The following is a 10,417-nucleotide window of genomic DNA, read 5'->3' on the forward strand; positions in this document are numbered from 1 at the left end:
ACCACTGGAGGTTGTCCCCTGGCAAAGCCATGGGGCTTCCCTTCTGCTAAGACCTTGGGAAACTTGACCTGTAGGATTTGGAGAAGGCTCTCCACCTTTATCTCCTCTGATTTTGAGACTGGCTTGTAAAGGAGGTATTCATCTACTGCTGCCATAAGCACCTGTACAGGGTGTTGTCTCAAGGTTACAGTCACATCTACTTCCGAGAACTGAATGCCAGCTCATAACTTGTGGAGGAGGTCTCTTCCCATCAAATTATATGTGGCATTAGGGTGGACCAAAAACCAATGTTTTACTACTCTTGAGGCCAGATTTAAAGTCCTTTCTGTTGTCCATTTATGTCCTTGTACCCAAACTTCCTCTCCAGAGAGTTTTCCCATAGGTTTAAGTAATGATGAAAATTTGGCTCCCGTGTCCACCAAAAAAAATCAACTGATTTCCCCTCCACTTCATTTTTTACTCTGGTGGCCAGCATTGCCCTCCCTGGCCCACTGTCTTTATTCCTTACAGAAACACACTTATCTGAATCTAAGACTTCCCAGCTGCCTTCTCTGTGCTTAGGCTTTTCCTTCTATTTACTATCCTCTACCTATCTCATGTAATGTCAAAACCTTAACCAGCTTTTTGTCTGTTTTTCATCCCCCTGTGCATCTTTTCTGCTATTCCCAAGCTCAATCAGATTCTTCCCTTGAAATCCTTCAATTTCCTGAAGTTTCCTCCTTAATCCGGGGCTGACTGACTGGCAAAAGCAAGATTCACTGCCCCCTGATTTTTGGGTGCCTCAGGGTTGATCGGGCTATACATTTTTAGGCTTCAATGAGCCTTTCTTGGAAAGCTCCTGGAGACTCATTCTTACCTTGAGTCACCGTATTAATTCTGGTTTAGTGCGAGTGAAACTTTTACTTCTTGAAATTCATTCCCAGGATTTCAACATATCAAAGAACCATATTTGATCTTAAAGTCTCATATATGAATTTCCTTTAAGGTGGACTTCATCTGACAAGAGAATTAAATCAATTACAAATGACAAAAAACTCAGAATAGATATGGTTAAAAATCAAATTATGACCCTTATCAGCAAGGTGAGGGGCTAGGCAGTCCACGTCGGGCCAGAGAAGGCAAGGAATTCCCCAAAACAAAGGGAGTTTTGCCAACTGCTTGGGAATATTCCTTAAAGTCTCTCTCCAAGTTAGAATAACCCCAGTTGGCTCTAGTTATAGCCCTTAACCCACGAAATGAGTGAGGACAAATCCCCACATCTATTATGAGGAACAGAGAGACGAGAGTTCCCTTACTCTCTGTCTGTCCCATTCACCCAAACACAACAAGCAACACAGATGACAACAAAAAGACAAGACAAAGACAACTGCAGGCCCAGTGGTCCTGCAACTGGTGGGGAATTTCTAGGGGGACTCAGACCCCTGACCACCTAGGGGGATTCGAACCCCTAATGACCACCTCGGGGGATGTGAACCCCCGAAAATTGATTAGGGGGATGCAAACCTCCTGACTGCCTAGGGGGATCAAACCCCTTGGTGACAACCAAGGGGGACTCGAATCCCCAGGTGACCATCTAGGGGGACTCGAACCCACTGTCTATCTAAGGGGACTTGAAATCCCCCAACCGCCAAGGTGTACTTGAACCCATGTCAATCTACCAACAGAGGAATGGGCCATCCCTGCATCCACTCCATCACTAGGGAGCATGGCTCCATCCAGCTTCTATCCAGTGGGTCATGCACTGAGCTCCAACCAGACAGACGAACAAGATCCCAAAACCTCCGGAGGCTTTTCCCATAAATTCTGATGATGGCTCAGTTCTCATTGTTTGATCCTGGGTAAGCCCCAATGTTAGGGTCTGTGATCAAAGGAACCAGACTGACACAAAGTGAAAATCAAGCAAAGCTTTATTTCACACCAAGCATCGAAAATGAAACTGACCAGTGGGGGCCATTTCTTATGTAGAAGAGATGATGATGAGTTCGCTGCTCCTGTTGACAAAGAGGTAATGATGACGAGGACGACAACCCTGATGACACAGACTCTGCTCCCAATGACGCCACTCAGAAAAGGCCGCTCCCCAGATGAGGCCGCTCTGGACGAGGCCAAATGCTGGACGAAGGCTGCAACCAATGATGAAGAGGCAGACCTGATCCAGGCTGCTCTCTGACGAGGCCACACGCCGACGATGCTGCTCCCCAGAATGACGCCGCTCTGGAGAGGTCACAGCTCTGGGAAGCGAGGCAGTTTTCTATGAGGCAGGGCGCCGGCAGCTCTGCTGCTCGGGGAGGCGAGGCCACTCCTGGCGGTGCCGCTCCCAGCAATGCCGCTTCCAATGCTACCGATGATCCTGAAGCTCTGACGCTCCCGACAACCCCGATACTATCATTCCTACGACTACCCTAACAGCTCCCAATGGCTACTCTAATGGCTATTCTACCTCCTTCTACTACTCTAACAGCTATTCTAACTCCTTCTACTTCTCTAAAAGCTATTCTAATTCCTCCTAATTCTCTAATGGCTATTCTAACTCCTCCTATTCTCTAAGGGCTATTCTAACACCTCCTACTTATCTCCCACCACCACCAGCCATACAGACTAACCTTTACAGAGGTGGTTGAACCTGGCCCACACACAGGTGGCCAAAGAGTTTTCAAGTCACCACATTTACTATATGCACACCCCACTGATTGGAAAAGGCAATCTGGCCAGTCCAGCCCCAATATCCAGGGTTTATAAGTAAGTTCCTCTGGCTAAGCAGGCCTCTACATTAGTACCTACATATGTTCCAACACTAGGTCCCTGATCCAAAAAACAGAACACCTCCTGTCCCCAGAAGGCAACCTGAATCTTGGGAGCTGCATCCAACCCTCAGGGGAGGGGAATCCTGCATGGCGCCTGAGCTCTTGCCACATTCTAATGTGTCCCTGGACACAAGCCAGCATGCTGACCCATCAGCATGAGGCTCCTCATCAACTCAGCCCCCTGGGCACTTGCCTAAGAGCCATCAGATTGAAACTGCCTTGTCCCTGGCCTGAGAGGATAAGCTGAGCTGGGCTTTCCAAACATCCATGCGGTCGGCTCTACTACCATGTCTTTCCATTTGGGGGACCATGGAGCCATCAAAACAGACTCCTCCAGTCCCACAGAAGAAAATCCTGCTGTTCAGAGCATCTCACAAGCCCCAGCCTGGGAAAGCTACCATGGCCTCATGAGGCCACCCTTCCATTCATCTAGCATCATGCACACAAACTCCAGCATGTGCGACCATCAGATACTCGCCCTGAATCAGGTGCTGGAGATCTGGTGACAGACGATGGACATTGGAACTACCATGTGCTCAGCACTGAACAGAAATGGCGCTTCTGCATGCAGACTTCCATCATCACCCTCCTGGCCAACAAGCTGTCCATATTTGGAATTCTAGAGCCACAACGCAGCCTTCTGCCTACCCTCTAAAAAGAAGAAGGGTCCTATGGGTCTGCCCAGAATCGCCATGTGAGGATCAACCTGCACGGCCCTAGATGGAAACCAATATCCAGGCCGACTGTACACTAATGCTCTGTGTGACAGACTGAGCCATTACCTCCAGTCAGCCCCCAAGGTAGCAGGTGCCATCTCCTGCAGGTGGGACTGGCCATGACCCTAGGCTGTCATGTCTACCAAACCTGGGAGTTCAGGCATTTGTATGCAGACCATATCTCAAATCCCGGCCTATGGGGGAACCTCAAGCACAAAGGAGGACTTCTCCTTCCCCATGGCTGGAAAAGCTTGCTGAGGAGATGGGGGTCACACCCTCAGAGTGGGAGCCAGCTGCATGGCCCATGACAACACGCCCACCCAGGATGTCTGCCCTGGGCAAAAACAGGCATTGTAACCATCAGCCTAAGCATGCTTTCAAACAAGTCCCCTCACTAGCTGGACCAGGAGCCCGCATTTCAGGACTGGCATGCCTCTAGGCCCAAATCCTCACCCTCGGTCGGGTTCTCCTGGCGCCCGGACACAGAATCCAAATCTGGAATCCCTACTATGGAGGGACCCCTGAGACGGAAAACAGCTCTCTTCCCTTCATCCAGATACACACCAAAACCTTTGGAGCCATGCAAAATCCCCACAGAGTCAGAATCTTCCATGGAACGTGAGGCCATCACTCTATTCCTTGGCCAACCGAGACACACAACCCAGACAGAAGAGCATGCACTCTCGCCTCACCATCGAAATAATTTCAGATCTCGAGGCACTTCCCTCACCGTCTGCAGATCGGGCCTGCCATCACCTTGCCCCTCATCCTAAACTGAGTTTTTGTTTGCAGAATTTTGTCCCCAAAACCCTGGCCCACAGGCCCTCCAGGATGGGGTCTCTTGAGCCACAGTTCAGGACTCTCCTGCCCTTCTGAAGGATATTCTGCTCATCACAGTTGCACAAACCCTCCAGATTGGGGGAGACCTTCAAGGACCCTAAGCCCACCCAATTTCGTTGGCCACTCTAGTCAGAAATGCACATTCTGACACATGCCAGACACCCAATTCCAGGAAGACATCCAGGTCAATGGCCCTAAGTCAGAAGAGGAAATTGACATGCCCTTAGGATCTCATTGGAATCTTAGCTTAGGTTTGCAGGCATCTGTCTCCAGAAGAATATTTGGAGTACTCACCTATGTTCCAAGGCTAGGTCCCTTATGCAAAAAACAGCACATCTCCTGGCCCCAAAAGGCAACCTGGCTCTTGGGTGCTGTATCTAACCCTCAGGGGAGGAGAATCCTGCATGGTGCCTGAACCCGCCCCACATCCTAAGATCTCCCTGGGCTCAAGTCAGCATTGTGACCCATCAGCAGGAGACTCCCAGTGACCTCAGCTCCCTGGTCACTTTGCCCCACAGCCAACAGATCAAAACTGGCTTATTACTGGGCTGGAAGTGTAAGCGGAGCTGGGCTTTCCAGGCATCCATGTGGTGACTTCTGCTATGATGTCTTTCCATACGGGGTATGCTGCTGCCATCAAAAAGGACCCCCCGTCCCACAGAAGGAAAGCTTGCTGTTTGGAGAGTTCACAAGCCCCAGCCTGAGATGACCTCCATGGCCTCATGAGACCACCCTTCTATTCGTCGGCCATCATGGACATAAAACCAACATGAATGACCATCTGACATTTGCCCTGACTCAGGGGCTGGAGATCTCGATTCAGATGATGCACATTGGAAATGACATTGTTAGGGTCCATAATCAAAGGAACGAGACTTACACAAAGCGAAAATCAAGCAAAGATTTATTTTGTGCCATGCATCAGAAACCAAAGTGACGAGTAGGTGCCTGAGCCCCATGCATTAGAAATCAAAGTGACTGGTAGGTGCCCGAGCCCCTGCATTAGAAACCAAACTGACCAGTAGGTGCCCGAGCCCCATCCATTAAAAACAAAATGACCGGTAGGTTCCTGACCCCTATGCATTAGAAAAGAAGCTGACCAGTAGGTGCCTGAGCCATGCCTGAGCCATACTGGGGCCACTGTCTCCCAGACAATGGGGTCCCTCCTGGAGGCTCCCTGCCCCACCCTCACTGTACCACAGTCCGCTCCCGGTGAAGCCGCTCCCCAGATTAGGCTGCAGCCAACGAGGCTCCCACCAATGCTGCTCCTGATGAGGCTGCACCGTTGGCTCCTGAGAGGCTGCGTCCGGTGGTGGCACTGCCTGAGGCAGCGAGGCTGCTTGCGATGGCGCTGCTGCTGTTGCTGCTGCTGATGCTCCTGCTCAGGGCGGCGAGGCCACTGCTGGTGCTACTGCCCGCGGTGGTGCTGCTGCTGATGGTGCTACTGCTCAAGGCGTCAAGGTCACTCACGGTGGCGCTGCTGCTGCTGCTGGTGCTACTGCTCAAGGCAGTGAGGCCAATTGCGGCAGCGCTGCCGCTGCTGGTGCTGCTGCTTGAGGCGGCAAGGCCACTCACAGTGGCGCTGCCGCTGCTGCTGCTGGTGCTACTGCTTGGGGCGACAAGGCTGCTCCCAATGACTCCCCTAATGGCTACTCTGACTCCTCCTGCTCCCCTCTGCAATCTCACAGACCTCACAGCTTTTAGAGAGGTGGTTGAGCCCAGCCCACACACAGGTGGCTAATGGGATTGCAATACACAGAGAAAACTGCACAGGCATCCTAGGTTGCCACACAAACACACACACACACACACACACACACACACACAACTGTTAGGTAACACAGAGGTGGCCAGTTGAATTTCAATTTGCCCTAGTAGATATATGTGCTCCCCACTGATTGGATGTCTTCACCTGGCCTTACCCGCCCTTGTATCTCGGCTTTGCAAGTAAGCTCCTCTGGGAGGGTTGGGTCAATCTAAGTTCACTACATAAACACAAAATGACTCCCTATGGCCAACCAGGCCCTTACATTCCCCCCTTTTCTTTGGAGATTAGGCAAATCCTTGACTTTTCAGCCAGTTCTATGTTCTCTGGTTATAAGGGGTTATACTGAGCATGTAAGTCTACATTTTTATCCCTCTAGTTTTCTTTTGTACAAATGACACTCATGCACAGTTGGCTAATGAGTTAGCCATTTACCACTTTGTATAACATTTTCCATTTTTCATAATTTCGTTCATCTAATTTCCTACCTATACTTAACATAAACAGGTAACAATAGGAGAAACAATAAACTCACAGTTCTTTTAGTCTTAGCTTTAGTCCATGGTCAGTGGGGTCTGTTGACTGCACCTTCCATCTCTGGGGGGTGTCCTTGTCCTCGGCTCGTTTGACAGGACCCGCATGAATCTAGGCCCTAATTCCTTCTACTTTTATTGCTGTGGGGGTGTTCAAGATAACAGTAAATGGTCCTTCCAGCGAGGCTCCAAGTTTCCTACTTGATCCCGACGTATCCAAAACAAGTCCCCGGGTTGTTAAGGATGTGGTACCACCTCCGTCTCTGTCCCAGTGTGGGCAGTCCGGATCCCTGAGTGAGAATTTATTTGACAGACTGTAATGCCTGCAGTGACTGGAGTACAGACTGATCAGTCATTTCTGCTAGGGCAACCTCTTGTAGTCGAGGATGGGGGGGTGTCTCCCAAATATTATTTCAAATGGGGTCACCTTGCTTAAATGGTGTATATCATGCCCTGAGGAGGGCAAAAGGAAGGAGATCCACCCATCCACTGCCAGTCTCCAGAATTAGTTTTCTCAAGGTCTCTTCAAGAGTCCAGTTCATTCTCTCTACTTTCCCAGAACTCTGGGGCAGGTAGGCACAATGTAGTTTCCACTTAGTGCCCATGGCCTTGGCCAATGCCTGTGAGACTGAACTCACAAATGCAGGGTCATTTTCTGACCTGATTGCGTGAGGCAGCATAAACCTAGGAATTATTGCTTCTAGTAGCTTTTTGGCTATCACTCCTGCTGTCTCATGTTTGGCAGGAAAAGCCTCTACCCAGCCTGAAAACGTATCTAACAAAAACTAACATGTACTTGTGCCCATATTTTCCAGGTTTCATTTCTGTAAAATCTATTTACCAGCAAATTCCTGGTTCCTAAGCTCTTTCTCTTTTCCCACTTCCCATTTTAGTTCTTCCCACATTAACTGCCTGGCATTGAGCATATCTATCAACTACATCCTGTACCATATACCCTAATTTAGAAACCTGGAACTGCTTGCCTATAAGCTCCTTGAGTTTGCATGTACTCAAATGAGTACCCTGATGTAACTGGTCTACTAACTTTTTGCCTAGTCTTCGGGGAAGAATTATTTATCCCGCTTCAGTCTTAGCCCAGTCCCCTTCATAGACCAATTTATCCCATTTCTGTAAATACTTTAAATCATCTTCTGAAAACTTTGGTGTTTCTGGTATGGCTGGAGCCAGGAGTGTAACTAGTTCTTGTACTGTTTCTCGAGCTGATTTCTTCGCAGCTTGAACAGCTAATTGGTTTCCTTTTGTGATCAGATCACTCCCCTTTTGGTGTCCCAGGCAATGCATAATGGCCACCTCTTTTGGGTCATAGATAGCCTGGAGGAGAGCCAATATTTCTCCTCTGTTTTTAATTCCTTTTCCTTCTGCTATTAAATGGCCCCTTTCTTTATAAATAGCCCCAGGTATATGGAGAGTAGCAAAGGTGTACCTGCTGTCCATATAGATGGACACAAACTCCAGCGTGAGCGACCATCAGACACGTTCCCTGACTCAGGTACTGGATATCTGGACTCAGACGCTGCACATTGGAAATGCTATGTGCTCAGCACTGAACAGAACCGGCGCTTCTGTGTTCAAAATTCCGTCTCCACAGACCTGGCCCACCAGTCCTCCAGATTGTTCATTCAAGAGCAACAACACAGTCTTCTGCCTGCCCTCCAGAAAGAAGTAGGTCCCAAGGTGTCTTCCCAGAATCCTTAAGTGAGGATCAACCTGAAGGGACCTCGACGGCATCCCAATATCTCTGGCCGCTCTGTACAGTAATGCTCTGTCTGACACAGCCTGAGTCTCGACCTCCCATCAGCCCCCCCAGGTAATGGGCCCCATTACCTTCTGGTGGGACATGCCAAGGCCATAGACTGTCATTTCTACCCAACCCAGACCATAGCTCAAATCCCCAATCATGGGGGAACCTCAAGCATAAAAGAGCACTCCTCCTTCGTCACAGAGGGAATAGCTTGCTGTGGGGATGGGAGTCAAACCATCAGAGTGGGAGCCAACAGCATGGCCCATGAGACCACGCCCACCCAGAAGGGCTGCCCTGGACCCAAACAGGCATTGTGACCCTCAGGTTGAACCCACTTTCAAACCAGCCCCCTTGCTAGCTGAACCAGGACCACTGAGACAGAAAACAGCACACTTCCCTTCCCCCCGAAAGACAACAAACCCTTGGGAGCCAGGCAGAATCCTCACAGAAACAAAATCTCCCATGGCCCATGAGGCTACTGCTACAATTTGAGGCCAACCAAGACAATAACTCAGACAGAAAAGCCTGCACTCCTGCCCCGTGTCGCCCTCATTTCAGATCCCACAGCACTGCCCTCATGGTCCCTAGATTGGTCCTGTCATCACCTCGCCCAAAAACTTATCGCAAGTTTGTGTTTGTGGGCTTTTTTTCCTGAAGCCATGGCAGACAGGCCTTCCAGGATGGGGCACCTGGAGGCACAGTGCAGGACTCTGAATACCCACCTGATAGAAACTCTGCCCATCACATTTGGAAACGCCACCCAGATGGGGAGTCACCTGCAATGCTCCTGAGTCCACCACAAATTCGTTGGATGCCTTTGAAAATAGTGCATTAGGACATATGCCAGACACCTACCTCCAGGCAGACATCCAGGTCAATGTCGCTGAGTCAAAAGATGCAATCTGACATACTCCTAGGACCTCAATGGAGCCCTAGCTAGGTTTGCAGGCATCTGCCTCCAGAGGCAAACTCTGGAATACCTACATATGGTCCAACACTTGACCCCTGAGCCACAACACAAAACACCTCCTGTCCCCAGAAGGCATCCTGGCTCTTGTGAATTGCGTCCAACCTTCAGGGGAAGAAAATCTTGTATGATGCCTAAGCTCCTGCCACATTCTAAGGTCTCCCTGGACACAAGCAAGCCTTGTGACCCATCAAAATGAGGCTACCTGTCACCTCAGCCCCCTGAGCACTTTGCCTCAGAGCCACCAGATCCAAACGGCCTTGTTCCTAGTCTGGAAGGGCAAGTGGAGCTGATCCGTCCAGGCATCCATGCGGGGACTTCTGCTACAACGTCTTTCCCAATGCTGCCATCAAAATGGACTCCCCCTGTCCCGCAGGAAGAAAGGTTGCTGTTCGGGGCAGAACAAAAGCTCCAGCCTAGGAAGACCTCCATGGCCTCATGAGGCCACCCCTCCACTCGTCGGCCATCATATACACAAACTCTAGGGTTGCCAACCATCTGACACGTGCCCTAACACAGGTACAAAAGAACTCGAGTCAGACGCTGCACATTGCAAATGCAAGGTGCTCGGCACTGAACGGAACTGGCGCTTTTGTGTACAGAATTCCTTCCTCAATTCGTGGTCCTCCAGCCCTCCAGATTGTTAATTCGGGAGCTCCAACGCAGTCTTCTGCCTGCCCTCCAGAAAGAAGAAGTTCCTTAGGGGTCAGCTCAGAATCTCCAAGTGAGTATCAACTTGCACGGACCTCGAAGGAACCCCAATATCTTCAGCCGCCCTCCGCACTAATGCTCTGTCTGACACAGCCTGAACCACAACCTCCCATCAGCCTCCCAGGCTGCAGCCCCTACATCCTGCAGGGGGGACCTGCCATGGCCAGGGACTGTCATCTCTACCCAACCTGTGTTGTCAGTCGTCTGTGCCCAGACCAGAGCTCAAATCCCATCCTATGGGGGAACCTCAAGCAATAAAGAGCACTCCTCCTTCCCCACAACGGGAAAATCGTGCTGTGGGGATGGGGGTTTAACACTC

The 10,417-nt window shown here is 50.2% G+C and overlaps 1 pseudogene; it reads left to right on the forward strand.

Annotated features, from left to right (window-relative positions):
- LOC123935803 overlaps window positions 1–9,829 on the forward strand; it is a 28,450-nt pseudogene extending 18,621 nt beyond the window's left edge.
- Window positions 9,830–10,417: the final 588 nt, after the last annotated feature.

The sequence above is a fragment of the Meles meles genome, chromosome Y, assembly GCF_922984935.1.
Source record: "Meles meles chromosome Y, mMelMel3.1 paternal haplotype, whole genome shotgun sequence".
Taxonomy (NCBI): domain Eukaryota; kingdom Metazoa; phylum Chordata; class Mammalia; order Carnivora; family Mustelidae; genus Meles; species Meles meles.